We start from the raw sequence: 19,252 nt of genomic DNA, 5'->3' as shown, positions 1-19,252 counted from the left end.
TAAATTATTAAGTGTTTTATTTATTTTAAATGTATATGTATTCGTTTTAATTTTGTTTTAATATTTTTATTTAATATTTGTAAAATGATACGTATTTTAAAATTATTTTTACATTATTATTAATACATTTAAAAAAACGATATTTTTGATTCCGATATTTTTGTACTACGATATTATTTTTTCGATATTTTTGTACTTACCTTTATGAAGATAGGATTCCGATATTTTTGATGTCGATATTTTTGCTCCGATATTTTTGCATTTCGATATTCTGTCTGTCGATATTATGTCAGACATTCACTAGGCAGAGTACCAGGTCTCAGAGGGCACCCATCTATCTGCAAGATTATGAGGTATGATCCGGGTGGGTACTGTGGATGGGTGTATCTTTGTGATGTGCTTCATTTCTTGTTCTTTTGGGAAAGGGAAGGGGATTTGTTTTGATGTAAACTTGTGCTTAATTAGATTGTTAGACGTACAGCGTTCCAAAGTTGTCAGTTACCCAGGCTCTTTGGAGCAGGCTGACAGAATCCTCTTCCTTCCCAACATCCCCCTTGCGCAGTGGGTCCTGCTTCGGAGGAAGCTAGGTCTCCCAGCTTTTAGTCCACGTTAATGAGGAGAGACCTCCTGAGTTCTGTGGACAATGCACCATTGGCATTTCCTAAGAAAATAATTGCCTGTTTTGTTCCACCCAGAGAGGATTTCTGGGGAAAATTAGGGAGCCAGATTGCTTGACCTCCTCAACCATATCCAGAATTAAGACCGCCACGAGCAGCTGATGCCTTTCTTTGGATTTGAGATGTATTTCCCTAGCAAAGTGGCCATTCTGGTGTCATTCTCTGGGGTCGTGGCCACCTTGCCTTTCCCAGAGGGACAAGGACAGTTCGAGGCATGTGGGCTGCTGAATTCATATCTGTGCATAGATCGCCGCCTAGTGTTGGGTCCGGATGATCGCACATTGTTGTCCTGGAAGAGTCTTCGAAGTATCACGAGATAGGTGGCTCCTCCCCTGGACTACAGTGCGCATGGGCATCGACTCCATCCTCAGATTGTTTTTTTCCGCCATTGGGTTCGGATGTCTTTGGGTTCCCGCTAGTCGGAATCGATAAAGAACTTTTCTTAAGACCAAAAGGTCTTTCGTTTCTTCGTCGGTATAGTCTTGCGTTCGGTGCCTAACTCTTCCAGCTCGGTTCCGAGCCGGATTCCATACACCCGCGTGCTTTCGGCGCGGAGGGCCCAGACCATATCGACTGTTCATCATGGACCGAAGTCCGTTCCAGAGATGTCCCGTCTGCAACTCAAAGTATCCCCACATCGACGTCCAACCGGTGTGCAACAAGTGTCTGTCGCCGGACCATGATGAAGCCAGTTGCATGGCTTGTTCCCGCTTCAGGTCCAAGAAGACGCTTAAGCATCGACGCGCTGCGCGCCAGGAGGCCCAGCACACTGCACCGGCGCCTGCGGACATCTTTGATGCCGGGGATGTCGAGGAAGAAGCTAACCGGGACATCGGTGACAACCTGTCGAATCCTGCGTCAGACGTCGACTACGACGCGGACGCCGAAATGTTCGAAGCTGAAGAAGTCGTCGACGAGGTAGGGGACGATGACGGGGCCTTCGGGGCCATGGAGGATAGCTCGGACGAAGAGCTACCTCGCACTGACACTGGGGCCGTACCGATTCATAAGGCTCAGGACGAGGGATCGCCACTAGATTTACCCAAGATCTTACCCACTAGACTTACCCAGGATCTTACGATGGGTTCTACGGCCCCGCCTTCGGGCTCGGCCACGGACATTGCTATTGAGCCGCACCCTGGAAAATTGAAACCGAAAGTGAAACCTACGGTCTCGACACAGGAAACAGCACTGGTGCCCGCCTCGAAACCGAAAGTGCACATTACTTTGGTCGGATCCAATGCCTCGGAGCCCTCGGCGCCGAAGAAGCAGAAGGGTGTTGTCGATACGAAGGCTCAAGTCAAGGGCGTCGAGACGAAGTCTGCCGCGCCGAAGGCTAAAGTCAAGGTGGTCGAGCCGAATAAGTCGGCGCCGAAGGCGTTCGACACCAACAAAGGACTCGGTGACCCAAAGAAAGGACTCGGTGACCCGAAGGTTCTCGAGACTCCGCGTCAACATGACAAGGCCAAGAGCGTCGCTCCCCGAGAGTCCACTCCTAGTGGGGCCTCGAAGGATCCCGTCGACTCGGTGCGCCCGTCCGCCGCTTTCACCAAGCAGGTGACGGACTCCCTACAGCGCATCAAGGAGAAGACCTCGGCGGTCGGACCAAAAGATCCTCCACCTTCGAAGCCGGTCGAGAAACCTCACAAGGCGTCGACGCCCATTCACTTCACGTCGCCGCCAAAGGTGGCGCCGAAGGCTTTCACCCCTAGAGCGGTGGCCAGCGTCCCCGAGAAGGTGTCCTCGGTGCCGAAGTCGTCGACGGTGGTGTCCACCTTGAAGCATCAGCAATCTTCGGTAGACGAACATCAAGAACATTTTATTGATGCCGAAACGGGCAGACTTTCCCTCCACAAGCGAAAAATTGCCCCGGAACAACCAATGGAGTCCTACAAGATTCCTCTAAAAAGAAAGAAGGACTCTGCTTCCACTCCTGTCCTTGTGGAACCACTTTCTCCACAGACTCATGATGTCTCGCCCACTTACTCTGATGTGGATGCTGGGGAGGGCGATGATGAGGATGAGTACAGCTATCCTGTCTATACAGACCCTGATGATACCAATGAACCCTGGGCTGCTGGTGCTGACCCAGGTGATCCTCATTCTGGACTAGACACTCAACTCTATTCTGTGAAGACATCTCCTACAGAGGATTCAGCAGCATTCAATGCCCTCATTGACCGGGCGGCTAAAAATCACAACGTCCAGCTCCATGCTGACCCTATTGACGTCGATTTCCTTTTTGATACCTTTTCAGTCTCGGAGAGGACTGTCAAGACTCTACCTATGTTAAAAGGTGTCTTAAAACATGCTGGAGAGATCTTTGAGGGGCCTACCAGAGCAAGGGTGATAAACCCTAGGATTGAGAAAAAGTATAAGTCAGCGCCTACTGATCCTACCTACATTAAAGGACAGTTGCCTCTGGACTCTCTTGTAGTCTCGAATGCCCGGAAGAGGGCTAATTCTCAGACAACGGGTGATGCTCCTCCCCCAGACAAGGAATCTAAGGTGTTTGAGGCATCAGGGAAAAGAGTGGCAGCACAAGTGGCCAACATCTGGCGCATTTCCAATACGAAAGCGCTTCTAGTGAGGTATGACAGGGCACACTATGACACACTGGTGACCCTGTTGCAACACCTGCCAGATGATTACAAGGAGGCAGCTGAGATGCTTATTCAAGAGGGGAAGCTGATCTCTAATGCTTCAATTAAATGTGCACTGGACGCGGCTGACACCGCAGCCAGGGCTGTCAACACTAGTGTCATGCTGAGACGACATGCCTGGCTGAGAATCTCTGGATTTAAGCCAGAGATACAGACCACCATCCTTAATCAAACAGTGAATCCAGATCACCTGTTTGGCCCAGAGGTTGACACCACCTTAGAAAAGATTAAGAAGGACACTGAAACTGCTAAGTCCATTGGTGCCTTACAGTCCCAGCAATTCAGGGGTGGGTCATTTCGTCGCTCAAGCACTAGAGGCGTTTCCAGAGGCCAGCTCTCCCAAACCACGCAGTACTACAAAGGCAACACACAGTCCACATACACCAACAAAAGTCGAGGTGGATGTCGTGGAAACAACAACTCCAGATCCTCTGCCGCCAGCAAACAGTGACGCCTTGTCACTGCCCCCCGACCACACAACACCGGTCGGGGGGAGACTTCAGCAGTTCCTGCCGGTCTGGAGAACCATCACCACAGACAGGTGGGTCAGACAGCTTATACAGTACGGTTATTGTCTGGAGTTAACATCCACTCCACCCAACATACCCCCAAGACACCGTCCTATGTCCGCCGAGCATTTGCACTTATTGCAGCAGGAGGTCCTCGTCATGCTGCAAAAAGGGGCAATAGAGCTCGTGCCTGTGCAGGAAAGAGGCACAGGAGTCTACTCCCTGTACTTCTTAATACCAAAAAAGGACGGGTCCCTCAGATCCATACTGGACCTCAGGCCCCTCAACCAGTACATTCTATCGGAGCACTTCCATATGCTGACCCTGCAGCAAGTGCCCCCGTTGCTCAGTCAGGGGGATTTTCTCGCAACTTTAGACCTAAAGGATGCGTATTTTCACATTCCGCTGCACCCGTCACACAGAAAATACCTCCAGTTCACCATCCAAAACCAACACTACCAGTTCAAGGTTTTGCCTTTCGGAGTCACCACGGCACCCAGTGTGTTTACAAAGTGCCTGGCGACAATTGCTGCCAATTCTCAAGAAGGCCGGCTTCACACAGGTGAGACCGGCTTTGCTCTACTTACAACTACTACCCAACCCTCACATTTCTTTTTGCGTTGCTAAATTCCTGGTAGCCGCCTCAAGGGCGAAAGCTGCCCGCCAAGATTAGCTATTAATGTCAAACACGTTTTTTCTTAAACTGCTTATTATTAATCTTAAAACTGTTGCTAAATTTCTGTATCATGTGTATTATGATAAATCTTGTACGAAATGTATTTTATTGTTCATCTCTTTGTATGGTTTTAATAAGCCGAATAAAGATATTTTGACTGACTTGACTGGCCTGGCGACAGTGGCGGTGCACCTAAGGAGACGGAACATTCACGTCTACCCTTATCTGGACGACTGGCTCATCCAGGCGAAGTCAGCCCAGCAGTGTGCTGCTCACGTGTCCCACACCATTCACCTCCTTCATGATCTGGGATTCTCACTGAATTACCCAAAGTCCCACCTCCAGCCCGCCCACATACGGCAGTATCTGGGTGCGACGATAAACACTCTGGCAGCCACAGCACAGCCAAATTCATTGAGGGTCAGCAGCATTCAATCGCTGATACAACGATTCAAACCCCAACACTCGCTTCCAGCGAGAGTGTTCATGCAGTTGATAGGCATGATGGCCTTCTGCATCTCCATAGTCCCGCACGCGAGACTATATGTGCGTCCTTTTCAGGAGTGCCTAGCACGTCAGTGGACTCAGGCTCACGGGCAGTTGAAAGACCTAGTGTTGGTGAGCGGTCAGGCATACAACTCTCTGCATTGGTGGAATCCACGAAACCTTTGCCAGGGACGACCGTTCCAAGAGCCTGTGCCACAGATCATCCTGACAACGGACGCTTCTCTCCAGGGATGGGGAGCTCATGTACTCCATTACACTGTGCAGGGACTATGGACGCAACAGCAACGGAAGATGCACATCAATGTTCTGGGACTGATGGCAATCTTCATGGCACTAAAGGCTTTCAAAGTACATCTGTGCAACAAGGTCGTGTTGACCCGGACGGACAACATGACAGCCATGCACTACATTCAGAAGCAGGGAGGTACCCACTCTCCGCAGCTGTCTCATCTGGCTCAGAGCATGTGGAAGTGGGCCATTCAGAGGAACATATTCCTCATGGCAGAACACCTCCCGGGCAAGGACAATCAGAGGGCGGACCTGCTCATCAGGTACAGCCACCAGATGAACGAGTGGGAGATACATCCATCAGTACTCCACCCGTACTTCCAAAAGTGGGGTCATCCAGAGATAGACCTGTACGCCACAAGGGAGAGCGCAAATGCCAAAGCTTCGCCGCCAGGTTTCCACACCCACAGTCGCAGGGCAATGCGATATGGATGAACTGGTCAGGCAGATTTGCGTACGCTTTTCCCCCAGCACCTCTGATACCGCTGGTGGCACGCAAGCTCAGGCAGCACTCGATGACTCTCATCCTGGTTGCTCCAACGTGGGCTCGTCAACCATGGTACACCACGTTTCTAGAACTGTCCGTGGTACCGCATCAAAGGCTACGCCTCACACCCAGCCTTCTGACGCAGAGCCATGGCGAGATTCAGCATCCAGATCCGCAACAGCTCAACCTGGCGATCTGGCTCCTGAGGTCTTAGAGTTTGGCTACCTAAACTTGCCTCTTGACTGCATGGACATCATCCGGGAGGCGAGGAAGCCCACCACAAGAGCATGCTATGCGGCGAAGTGGAAGCGGTTTGTCATTTACTGTGCAGACCACAACATTAACCCGCTAGATGCATCTATTCAGAACATCATTTGTTATCGTTTCCATCTGTACAAATGTAATTTGGCCTATGCTTCCATTCGCATACATCTATCTGCAATGGCTGCTTATCTCCAAAACAGGCAGCACCTCTCACTTTTCAGGGTGCCTGCCATTAAAGCCTTTCTAGAAGGGCTCAAGCGAGTCATTCCTCTGCGGACTCCGCCAGCTCCGGAGTGGAACCTCAATGTGGTCCTCACCAGGCTGATGGGTCCCCCCTTTGAACCACTGCATTCATGCGAGATTCAATTCTTGACATGGAAAGTAGCTTTCCTTATAGCGATTACATCGCTGCAACGAGTTAATGAGCTCCAGGCACTAACTATCCAAGAGCCATTTATTCAAATTCATTCTAACAGGGTGGTGCTTCGCACTAACCCTAAATTCCTTCCTAAAGTAGTATCTCAATTCCATATTAACCAAACTATTGAATTACCTGTGTTCTTCCAAAATCCTGAGTCATTGGCGGAGAGAATGCTCCACACCCTTGACGTCAAAAGGGCCCTGATGTATTACATTGATAGGATTTTAGGAAAACTAAACAACTCTTTGTTGCCTTTGCGCCACAACACAAAGGTAACCCTATTTCCAAAGCTGGTATAGCTAGGTGGATCGTTAAATGTATTCAGATCTGCTATCTGAAAGCCAAACGTACTCTCACCACTCCACCAAGGGCCCACTCCACCAGAAAGTTGGGGGCCTCCATGGCTTTCCTTGGAAATATTCCTTTGGAAGACATATGTAGAGCAGCCACATGGTCTACCACACACACATTTACAAAGCATTATTGTGTTGATGTGCACTCCAAACAGCAGGCAGCTATAGGGCAGGCTGTTCTAAAAACACTTTACCAAACTGCTGCAGCTGGCCCGGGTGGCCGCCATTAATGGAGGGACTGCTATGTATTCTATGCACAGATATGAATTCAGCAGCCCACATGCCTCGAACCGAATATGCTACTTACCAGTATGCATCTGGGCTGCTGACATTCATATCGCCCGCCCACCTCCCTGGCTCCTGTAGCAGCTGCAGGATTCACATATACTTCTAGCATGGTCATCATTCACTTAGTTTCACTCCATCTTGGCCACAATGGCTAAAAACAATCTGAGGATGGAGTCGATGCCCATGCGCACTGTAGTCCAGGGGAGGAGCCACCTATATTGTGACACTTCGAAGACTCTTCCAGGAGAACAATGTGCGATCATCAGGACCCAACACTAGGCGGCGATCTATGCACAGATATGAATGTCAGCAGCCCTACATGCCAAGAACAGATGCATACTGGTAAGTAGCATATTCGTTCTGCCCTAAGGCAAGCTCGGGCTTCCTTCTGCCGCATACTATACTCTGAGAGTGATTAGACGATCCTACCTTTTATTCCCGCCAATCCTCAGAAAACAGTAAGCTCTATGGTTTTAACTAAGATTGATTACAGCAATTGGCTTTATCTGAATGCCCATCAGCATGTTCTCAATAAACTCCAGACTTTGGTTGCCTGTAAGGCAAATGATACTCGTTAAATTTCTTTGTATTGCTTATAAAGGTCCACTTGATCAAGGTCCTGATTTCTTAAAAAAATCTTACTGGGTATGTTGTAGCCCGATCTCTACATCCAGCTATGATCAAAATAGTCATAGTGCCTAGATTTGAGCGGGCTACTTGTGTTGGCAGAGGTTTTGTGCTGAATGCTACGAAGGCTTGGAACCCACTCCCACTTTTCATCAAAATGATGCCTAGTCTTTTGCTCTTCAGGAAGTCATGGTTGTTTTCCACTTATTAGTGTTCTTTGCTGAGTCTCTTTCTGGTGTATCTGCTAGCAGCAAGACGCCCATGGGCATTCAACAGATCTACAAGAATATATAACACACAGGTTTCCTCCGTCTACCTGCGACATAGGCTGCTACTTTTTCAGCTGGGGACCACTCCGAAGAGCAGGGATGCATTAGGTCCTGCATTTTGTCATGACAGCATGACCAGCATGCGTGTCCCCTGTGTTAAAGGGAGCGCTGGAGAATTTCCTGCATCTGCAGAATAACGCTGTCCTCTAAAGGGGCCTGGGTCACGGTCAAAATCCCCATGAGAGATATCTGCATCCAAGAGGTCAGGGTGACTGCCACATCTGTTGGGCTTATCACATCCTCCCTGTCATACATTCACCCCAGTACAGAGATCTGGGCCTAAATCCATTGTTTTTTTGCACTCCACGCTACCCCAGTTCAGACAGACATGGCCATATGCAATTCAGCCTTGACCCTGTGCCTCATGGGAACAGTCCAGCCCGAACTGCCAAGCCATGTCTTTCTTGGACCGGAATCAAGCATCTCCTCATCCTTGCCCTTCACCACCACTCCCCTCCCCCTCCTCCTCCCCACCCTCTCCACCCAGTGATCTTCCTCAATGCCTTGGCTGCCATGCTCCTATACGAACACTTTCTCTACAAGGAGGCAGAATGGTGGACTTCTGATTGGTTTACTGTGCACTGATTGATCCATGTACTCATCATAGACAGAGATATTAAAACTGGAGGCGGATTGGCAATTATATATAGGGACCATATACAATGTACTATCATTGAACAACACTCAAACTCACAACTAGAAACTCTGCTTTTTAAAATTCACTTAACTAATCATTTCACCTGGAAAGGTGCCTTGGTTTATCGACCCCCGGGAGCAAATCCTAATTTTGCACTCACTCTTCAAGAAATGTTAGCCCCACATATAAAATCTAAAGAAGATTTTTTGCTTCTAGGTGATTTTAATATACATGTAGATCAGCCAATGTTGACCGAATCCACGGCTCTAATCACAGATCTATCGAATCTGGGTTTGGAATTAAAAAATCATGGACCTACTCATATAGGAGGACACATGCTTGATCTAATTTTCTCCAATTCCACCAAAATAAATTGTTCCCTGGCTAAAAGTATATCGTGGACAGATCACTCTTTGTTGGAATTCACGCTAACAACCCCTGCGAGACCCACAAAGAATGCTCCCTCCCCCCCCTCCTGGAGACGTCAATGGCATAAAGTTAATGCCAACACAGCTCAAGAAGCATGGACAGATCCCAACTTTCTGGAATCTGATACAGCAGACATAGCTTTAGCCAAGCTGAATGAATCTATCAAAAAAGCCATCGACACTATAGCTCCCCTAAAAAGACATAAACAACATCCAGTGTCAAAACAAGAAAAATGGTATACAAAGGAATTGAGAGCAGAGAAACAAAAATGCAGACGTGCTGAGAAAGCCTGGAGGAAAACTAAATCCGAAAATAGCCGAATAATTTTTCTAAATGCTCAATCAGAATACTACAAAAATATAAAGTTGGCGAGAAAACAACAATTAACACAACAAATAGCAGAAGCAGGCAACAGCCCTAAGGAACTCTTTAATATTCTGCAAAACTTCATAAAGCCTACGGCTTGTGAAAGCTCTGATGACTTCTCGCAGGATTTGTGCGACAAAGTCTCGTTGTTTTTTGAAGACAAAATCAACATCATCTATGAAAAAATAGTAGCAGCCAACAATATCAGCAAAAATAAAACCAAAATTTGCTCCACCACAATTCCCACCATAGACAATAAACCCTCTTTGACGTCTTTCCCTTCCATTAATCACACAGAGCTTCTTACTCTCTGCAACCATATAAAAACAGGATCCCCCAATGACCTCGTTCCAGAAAAAATGGTTGGTCCTTTGATCCCTTTATTAGGTCCCCATATACTTGAAATGGTCAACATCTCCCTTAGGACAGGCCAGGTCCCGGCAGACTGGAAAAAGGCAGTGGTGAACCCGATAAGAAAAAAGGCATCATCTCCCTGGACAGACCTATCCAACCTACGTCCCATCTCTCTCCTACCTTACTTGGGCAAGATCACGGAGAAGCACGTGAACACCTATCTCTCCCAACACGAAGCGACGGAAGGCCTGGACCATTCTCAATCTGGGTTCAGGCCGAACCACAGCACAAAATCAGCACTTCAAACAGTGACCAATAACATCAAAATGGCACTGGATGATGGTTGCTCTATGATTCTGGTGCTGTTGGATCTCTCCGCCGCTTTTGATACGGTGTCTCACAAGGTGCTTCTCCGTCGCCTAAAGGAGGTGGGAATAGAGGGAGAGGCTTTGGCGTGGTTGGAGAGTTTCCTGTCTGGGCGTTCCCAAGAGGTTAGGCTGGGCTCCCATAAATCCACCCACAGGGAGCTCAATAAGGGAGTGCCACAGGGCTCCTGTTTGAGCCCCACACTCTTCAACATATATGTGGCCCCCCTTGCCAACCTAGCAAGATCTTTCGGGTTCACCCCCGTGTCGTACGCTGACGACACTCAACTCCTCTTTCCCTTTAAAAATCTTACACCTGCAATAAAAAAATCTTTTGCAGATGGCATGAGAGCCATTGCAGACTGGATGTCATCAAACTGTCTGCAGTGTAATGTCGGGAAAACCGAAGTTATGTTGTTCGGTCAAGCGATGGCACATTGGTCATTGGACTGGTGGCCCCAAGAACTGGGTCCTGTCCCCACCCCCAAAAGCAAGGTCAGAAACTTGGGTGTATTATTTGACCAACAACTCACTTTTAAGGATCACGTCAATCAAGTAGCCGGCACCTGTTTCCGGGCTATAGGGATGCTAAGACGTGTCTTCCCCTATCTTCCGGACTACCACAGAAAAACTCTGGTGCAGGCTCTTGTTATCAGTAGGGTTGACTACTGCAATGGATTGCTCCATGGAGCCAACGAGGAGCAACTCAAGAAATTGCAGGTTATTCAAAACACTGCAGCAAGGATTGCCATGAATGTCCCACCCAGGACACCATCCTGCCCCCTACTGACTCAGCTTCACTGGCTCCCTGTGAAGAAGCGAGTTCAGTTCAAGACCCTGTGTACCATACACAAGAGCCTAACAGGGATGGGCCCTAAGTATTTCATTGACATCTTTCAGCCCTACATCCCAGGACGCTCTTTGCGTTCCAGTAATCAGCAACTACTTAAAATACCCAGAATTAAGAAAACCAGACAAGGTGGCCGTGCACTGGCTCACACCGGACCCACACTATGGAACTCACTGCCGCTTGAACTGAGGTCCATCACCAACCATATGTTGTTTAGAAAAAATCTAAAAACCTACCTGTTTCCCAGCTATTAATGGTCATTTTACTCCCGGACACACTTTTACTCTCACTTCCATCTGCAGTTATAGCGCGGAGATACCCCTTCGGGGGTCTAGTCTGGCGCTTTATAAGCATATAAAATAAAAATAAAATAAATCATGAGGTGGAGGGACCCCCACCCTGCTCGGGCGCAATCAGAAATCGACAAATTTACAGCTCCCGAATCCCCTGCGGCCAAATAAGACTTTGCTGACCCACCCCCCTCCTTGCTAGTGAGACGTCCTAACACTACAGACATCCTTCTTGCCATTCAGGCCTCCCGTTCAGCCTTGGAGTCCAGAATTGGGGATGTTGATGTGGATGTTGCGCTTCTACTCCAAGATCTCCGCAGTGTCTCAGATTGAGTCACTTGCGCCGAGGGTCGTATATCAGACTTGGAGGACTCTTTGTCAACCTTGAAGGCAGAGGTGGCTCACCTGACCATGGTGTCCCGGAGCTTGGAGATCCGGGCTGAAGACGCGGAGAACCGCGCCTGGCAGTACAGCCTCTGGTTTGTGTGCTTTCCTGATGGGGCTAAGGGAGCGACATCTGAGAGTTTCCTCGAGAAATTGATCCCATCATGGGTCCCTGTGGAGCACCTATCCTCGTGCTTCATGGTGTAGCGGTTCCATCGGTCTTTGGCGGTTCCCCCTCCGGGGGCTCCCTCGCTTCCACTAATAGCAAAGATTTTGAATTACAAAGACATAAATGTGGTTCTTCGTTCCATCTGCATACTAGCCCCAACACACTTTCAGTCAGCTCGGATTTTGGTTTTTCCTAATTACACCCGCTTGGTACAGCGTCAACGTAAATCCTTTGAGGCTGTCAAGAAAAAGCTGTGAGAAATTAACTTGAGACACATACTCCTTTTCCCAGCCCGCCTCTGTGTGAATAACACTGCCAAATCCTTCTTTTTCAACGCCCCTGAGGATTCCTGGAGTGGGCCACGGAAACCTGGCCGATGCTCAATAACTCACCTCCTCCCTGGGGAAAGCAACCCCTCAAGGTGGCCATGGATGGCGCTGTCTGCTGCCACAGTAGGGGCAGACGAAAGGGCTCCAGGAAATGCCATATCTGAGCTGGGAGATTTCCTGCCTCTTCTATCGCAGATGCACCCAGCCACTCGAGGAAAGCGGTTGTGGGAGCAACAGATGCGGATGGATTTGGTGGGCTCAACTTCTGCGTCTCAGATAGGGGCTTGGCTCTGAAGGGATTTTCATGACTGCCCCTTGAACTTTACTGTATTTGTGAGCCAGCAGCACCATATCCTTCTTAATGGGTATCTTCGGGGTACTGGGACTTGGGTTCTGTTGCTTCAAAAGTTGTTTTTCTTTTGGACGTAATTTCTGTTGTTGGGGCGACAGACGCTTCTAGGGTGGAAGTGTGGGGTGGGGGAAGGTTAGGAGGTTTATTCGGGGTGGTTCACCCCATTAGGCCGTGCCTTTGTTTTGTTTCAGGCAGGCTGCGATACTGTGGTCCCTTTTCTGCTATGGATGCTTGACTAGGTGTTACCCGCACCCTTGTGCCCCATTTGAAACCTGATGGCTCTTAAAATAATGACATGGAATGTCAACAGCCTTTATTCCCGCATTAAATGTAAAGATGTCTTGGGTTTTGCTATGCATCACGCCCCTGATATGCTCCTACTTCAAGAAATGCTCCTTCTCAGTACCTGATGTCCCTTCCTGGCGCGCTAAGGGTACAAAAGGTTATAACATGCTGGCCACATCAGGGGCTCCCACGGCGTAGCTATCCTGATTGACATACGTCTCCCTATGGTTGTCACTGTAGCTCATCAGCTCCTCAAGGTAGGTATGTCGCCGTTGAGAGGGAAATTGATGGGCAAGCCCACAATTTTCTGAGCGTTTATATTCACCCCCATGTGCCCAGCCCTGTGTTGGAAGTGGGAAGCAGGGTTTGGCAGGTCTTCCCGGGAGGGTCAACATTGTGGATGGGGACTTTTAACATGTCAATGTCATCCATTGCTGATAGTTTGAAGACCCAGACTTGGCCCCCACCCTTGGCTTCCTGCCTTGCGGACTGGACAGCTTGCCTTGTTCTTTGTGATTTCTGGCGCACCTGGCACCCCTGTACATGAGCATACATTCCCACCCTCAACAAATTTGCTCCTCACTAAGGACACAACTGTGCTCTCCCGGGGTATTTCAGTCCATGCCGCAGTTACTGTGTACCAGGGCCAAGAGGCCCAAGGAAAGCGTTCGATCTGGCGCACCTAGAACAACGCTGCAGCGGAATACCTGCCACAGGAACTAGACACTTTTTTGGTGTGAAAGATGGGCTCTGTGGTTTCACTGGGGACACTTTGGGTGCTGCAAAGGCATTTATGAGTGGGTCACTTGCATGCACTTTTGCAATCAAGATCGGAAGAAATTGTCACAGATTGAGGAACTGGAGACTCGCATAGCATGGTCAGATGCTCAGTCCGCTGCAGATGCTAGTGATCCGTATCAGCTCGAGCTTGATATGCTACCATTGTAGCAGAAGTCAGACAGTGTTGGGTGGCTTTCCAGAGCAGGGTCTACCGCTGGGAAGACAAGTCAGGCAAGCTCCTGTACTGGTTCCCCTCTCAGGGCCTCACGGATAAGGTGGTTTCTAGTATTTGGGCCCCTATGCAGGGATTGATAACGGAGAGCTGAGATATCGAGGTGGCGCTCGCGGACTATTACTGTGCATTATATGCACACTACCCATAATCACTGAGTGAGAAGTCCTCCCCTTTGATTGAAAATGTGCACCTGTGCTGTCTTGCCGTGGCCGCTTTGGAACTGGATGAACCATTGACACTCGAGGAGGTTGCGGCAGCCCTCTCTGCCATGAACCCGGGCTAGACACCAGGACCTGATAGCTTCCCAGTAGAGTATTACAAGAAATTTCAGACAGCATTATCACCCCTACCTGTTCACTCTACAATGTAGCGATAACCAAAGACCATTTCTTGACAGACCTAAACGAGGCGACCATAGTAGTCATGCAAGAGGTGGGGAAATCCCTGGTGAACTGCATGTACTATCGGACAATTTCTCTTATCAACTCTGAATTTAAAATCTATGCCAAAATGCTGATTAAGCGTCTCCTGATTCTACCCGAGCCTATCCACCCCGATAAATGCAGGTTTATGCCTCGTCATGGTACATGCCATTGTAACCCCTGAGTGCAAGTGGCAGTGGCTTTCCGTCATTTGCTGCCCGGTTCCAGTGTTCATCTCCTGATAGACTTTAATAAATCTTTCGATTTCCTAGATTGGGATTTTCTTTTGGATGTTCGAGCTCGGATGAGTATTGGGCTACCCTTTATAACCTATGTTCAGACTTTATATGCTGACCACAAGGCCAGAATTCAAAGGAATGGTTCCCTTTCGTGGGTGTCCCTCTCCTACCTCGCGATTGAGCCTGTGGTGACGTCAGTTCCCTGTGATGCACAGCTATGGGAGCTCCGACGCGGGCCGGGGGTCAAGGAGGGCCATATCGCTCTTTATGCCAACAATGTGCTGCTATTCTTCAATGATACAGGGGCAACGGGCGCTAGAATACTACATATGTATGATGTTTATGGTCAGGCATCAGGTTTACTAGTTAACCACTCAAAGTCTCTGTTATTTCTGATCAAGTTCTCCATGCAAGATCATGACTGGCAGGCCCCTATACCTACCCGGTGGTTGAGCATGGCATTTACATCTCACTTCTTCCCCATCTTGCCTGTCCTTGAACCTGACACTTGTAGCTCACATGAGCAAAGATCTGGAGCAGTGTTCCTTTCTCCCCATCTACATCATGAGGAGGATTGCCTTGTTTAAGATGATGGCGTTGCCACGCTTCCAATATTTTTTGCAAAACTTCCCCCATACCATCTTCAGGTCTTGATTTCGTTCCATACAGCCCTTGATTCGGTCCTTCCTGTGGTCCCATCGGGTTCCACATATCGCGTTCGGTGAATGTGTGCAGTCCACCTTTAACGGCGGCCTGGAAGCACCGGATCTGCACCTCTATTATTGGGCCTGCATCTTGTAGTTCTGAATGACTGGCTTTACTGCAATCGAGAAGACCCAGCAAACCTGGTGGAAACGACACTCATGGCATGGGATGTAATTGCGGACCGTCTGTACAGGTTGCTGATCTCCTGCTTGCTCCCGGACTTGACCAAGGTGATTTTCACTGGGTGGAGGGGCCTATGAAATGGACTGGTGGGAAGGATAAGGTTATGCTCCAGACCCCCCTTTGGAGGGATACTCTGCTGCATCAAGTGGCTGGCTTGGAGGGATTTGGGAGGTGGAACCGGATCAGGATTTCACGTTTGGGTGACATGTGGCATGGTTGGCATATGTGGTCCTTCTTAGATTTGCAGGTTAACTTCCAACTACACCGCTCCCAGTTTTTCAGATTCTTGCAGCTTTGCATACTTTGTCAGCTCACAGGTCCTCCTCAGAGGGAGTTCCCTGAATTTAGTCCCATGGAGGGTAAGGCTTTCATGTCTTCTCTGGGGCACGGTGGGGCCTCTCACATCTACCGCTCCCTGGTGATTAACTCTCCGGATTTGCTTGCTAACCTATGCTCCCACTGGGAATCCTGGGTTGGTATTCTAGAAGACGGGGAATGAAGGGAGGCACTTACGTCCCTATAGAATTGGCCAGTTACACTCTGCTCCAGATGATTCAGTTTAATGTTCTACACAGTACATATCTGATGCTGCAGAGGTTATTGAGAGTGGGCAAGCGCCCATCGTCATTAGGTCATAGATGTGGGGCTTATGGGGTATATTTCTATCATGTTAACTGGTCATGCCCCATCATACACAGATACTGCTCCAGACTACTGGGGGTCTTGTCTGGTTGTTGGGAAGGCCAGTTGATTGCTCGCCTTGGATTGGCCTCCTGGGACTATTGGGACTAGTTTGGGCTCTGGGGCCTGTCATGCGTACCCGTATACAGACTTATGGGCAGGGAGTCGCGGCCGATTGTATTGCATTGCCATTCTTTTTACATGTGTTTGATATACGTCTTGAAAATGCAATAAAAAAATATATATATATATATTTTAAAAACATTGAGAAAGGCAGTAGATTTTGTGTAGCCAAAGCTATTGTCTTTGCCAGCGCTTGTTTTTTTTTAATGTTCATAGTCGACTTAGTTGATTATTGCACGAGGTGTCCATTCTGAGATCGTTTTTAAAGTGTACGGTCCTGAGCAGGCATGGGTTAAGGGGATAATATCGTCCCATATCTGGTTCTCATTGTGAGATGTCTAGAAGTGACCGTAGTATGTAGCTAGTCGGGACTTGCAGTGGTGGACTAAATTAAAGTCCTCCATTGGCCAGCGGCATGTGGCAGGTCGCTTCATTTATTCCACGCCTGATCAGATGGTAATGGGTGATTTATTGCTGCAGACTCGTACATTACTGTGTGATAGATATGACCCTCAGCAATTTTGTCTTATGTGAGTGTAAGAGTGTCAAGCAGTAAAAAGGAATTATTAAGTAGACTCTATCAACTGCAGTCAACTGTCTGACTGCTGATAATTATGGTATTAGTTTTAGTTTGGGTTATATATTGTATTGTATTTGCATTTACTGTTCACTTACTACTCCTGACGTGACGTTGTGTTTTACCAGGCAGCATGATGCTCCGTTTAGTGGGGTTGTTTTTAGGTCTCGCACCTGCGACGCATCGCGAAGCGATGTCGCAGCGAGGCCTATTGTTGGCGGTTCTGCTTACAAGGAGCCAAGGGAGACAAGAGATGGGCACGCGGAATCGGATCAGGTCGCGCGCGCGTTCACCATCTCCTGTCTCCCTTTTAGCTCCTTGTAAGCAGACACACACAAGCACACACACAGAGACACACGCACACACAAAAGCGCACATACACGCATGCACACAGAGACACACACCACACCACACCACAACCCACCGCCGCGCGCACAACACACGAGCGCACACACACACACATGAGCGCACAGAAACACCCCCCCCCCCCCCCCCCCTCCCCTACAAGTAAGCCCCACTCAACGCAGCCTCCGCGGGGCTCTCCCTCGGGCTCTGGCCATCCCCTCCGTGGGCACGGGCTTGAGAAGACAGAAGTCCCGCCCCACGACAGGTTTAGTTTTCGTCAGTGCTGTGCACGCGCATGTTTTGTTATACTTATCAGGCTCTTTTCTACATTCTCTCCCCACTCTTCTTAGTGAATAATCAAACCCACTGAAACGGGACTTTGCCCCAGTCCTGGCAGTGAGGCCTTGGGAGTCTTTATTGTCTGGGCTTACGGATCCGGCAGACTGTCTTGCACAACTCCCCGTGCACAAGTACGACTGTATATCGGTTTTAAGGACAATGACGAAAAGTGCAAGAGCACTGATCCCAAAGGTACTGTCACCAGGTGCATGCGAACTAGCGTTAATTAGGATCGCAAAGGGCAAGTGTGGGTACTGCCAGTAATGGGCACATGCATTAATAATGATGGCAAAGGGCAAGTTGGTAGTTGTAGTAACGGCGCTACCACTGGGTACATGGGCACATGCATTAATAATGATGGTATCAGCAAGTGGGTACTGGCAGCGCTGCCAGCAATACATAGCACACACAATCCCTGAAGCACTCACAAACGTGATTTAATTCCTGGGGGAGGAAGATAGGCTGTATTCATTCCACGTTTTTTTTACATGTGAGAGACGGAACAAAAAATAGACCCAAAGTCTCGACATGGTGCCACAGGAGAAGGAAAATTAGACATTCTGTAATGTGGTTATGGCTGGTTTTATTTTGCATTGGGAAGTTTTTTCTTAACATCCGCTTAACATTAACGCGCTTTTAACCCCTAATATGTAAAATTTGAATGTTTCTCGTCCTCTCCCTCAAGCCCCCGTGTAACTTTGCTGTTTGCCCAGTAATGTCTCCCATGTTGGTCTGATGTTCCCAAAACCTTCCATAATAATGCTTCCGCTCCCTGTGTCTTAAAGACATGCTTTTGCTCGTTTTCTTTTTTTACAAATTCAACTCGGATTAGAAGGTAAAAAGAACAAGCATTGGAAATGCAATAGGTCTCGCATTAGGAAAGTTTGAGCGATTGTTATTGTAAATGACACTTTTTTATTGATGTGTTGGTTTTGAAAATAGCAAAATTAATAGCTTTGTCAGTTACAATGTCAATAGTTTTAACTTTCGCAAATGTGACACCTATAGCATTTGTAATGCAATGTGTGTTGTATTTATGTGACTTAGATGTATTGATATTACAAATAACAATGGCTTTTATTTTTGTAAATAATTAATACTTAAATAAAAGTTATTGTAATTCATAATGGCAATACCTTAAACGCTTGTAAATAACTTTTGTGAAGATTATGTTCAGTGTATTTTATTGTGACGAAAATCCAAGAACATTGCATTTGCACCTACACACACACAGAGCCACACACACACACACACACACACACACACACACACACACACACATATAGATGTGGTGGTGGTGGATCTGGGGGATATGGTAGTGGCGGATGTGTTGGTGGATGTGGTGGTGGATGCGGTGGTGGATGTGGTGGTGGTTATGGATGTGGTGTTGGTGGATGCAGTGGTGGTGGATGCGGTGGTGGATGTGGTGGTGGTGGATGCGGTGGTGGTGGAAGTGTTGGTGGATGTGTTGGTGGATGTGTGGTGGATGTGGTGGTGGATGTGGTGGTGGTGGGTGTGGTGGATGTGGTGATGGTGGGTGTGGTGAAAGTGGTGGTGGATGTTGTGGTGGTGTTGGATGCGGTGGTGGATGTGGTGGTGGTGGTGGATGTGGTGTTGGTGGATGTGGTGGTGGTGGTGGTGGTGAATGGGGTGGTGGATGGGGTGGTGGATGTGGTGGTGGTGGTGGATGTAGTGGGTGTGGTGGGTGTGGTGGTGGATGTGGT

At 48.4% G+C, this 19,252-nt stretch overlaps 1 protein-coding gene across 1 annotated transcript in view; it reads left to right on the top strand.

Annotated features, from left to right (window-relative positions):
- The window catches only part of DMRT1 (doublesex and mab-3 related transcription factor 1), a 792,987-nt gene that overhangs the window by 193,064 nt on the left and 580,671 nt on the right, over positions 1-19,252 (top strand). The window lies entirely within an intron of this gene.

Source organism: Lissotriton vulgaris, chromosome 3_1 (genome assembly GCF_964263255.1).
Source record: "Lissotriton vulgaris chromosome 3_1, aLisVul1.2, whole genome shotgun sequence".
In the NCBI taxonomy this organism is placed as follows: Eukaryota; Metazoa; Chordata; class Amphibia; order Caudata; family Salamandridae; genus Lissotriton; species Lissotriton vulgaris.
Note: the sequence above shows the minus strand (reverse complement) of the source record. Positions and strands in the feature narration are given on the sequence as shown.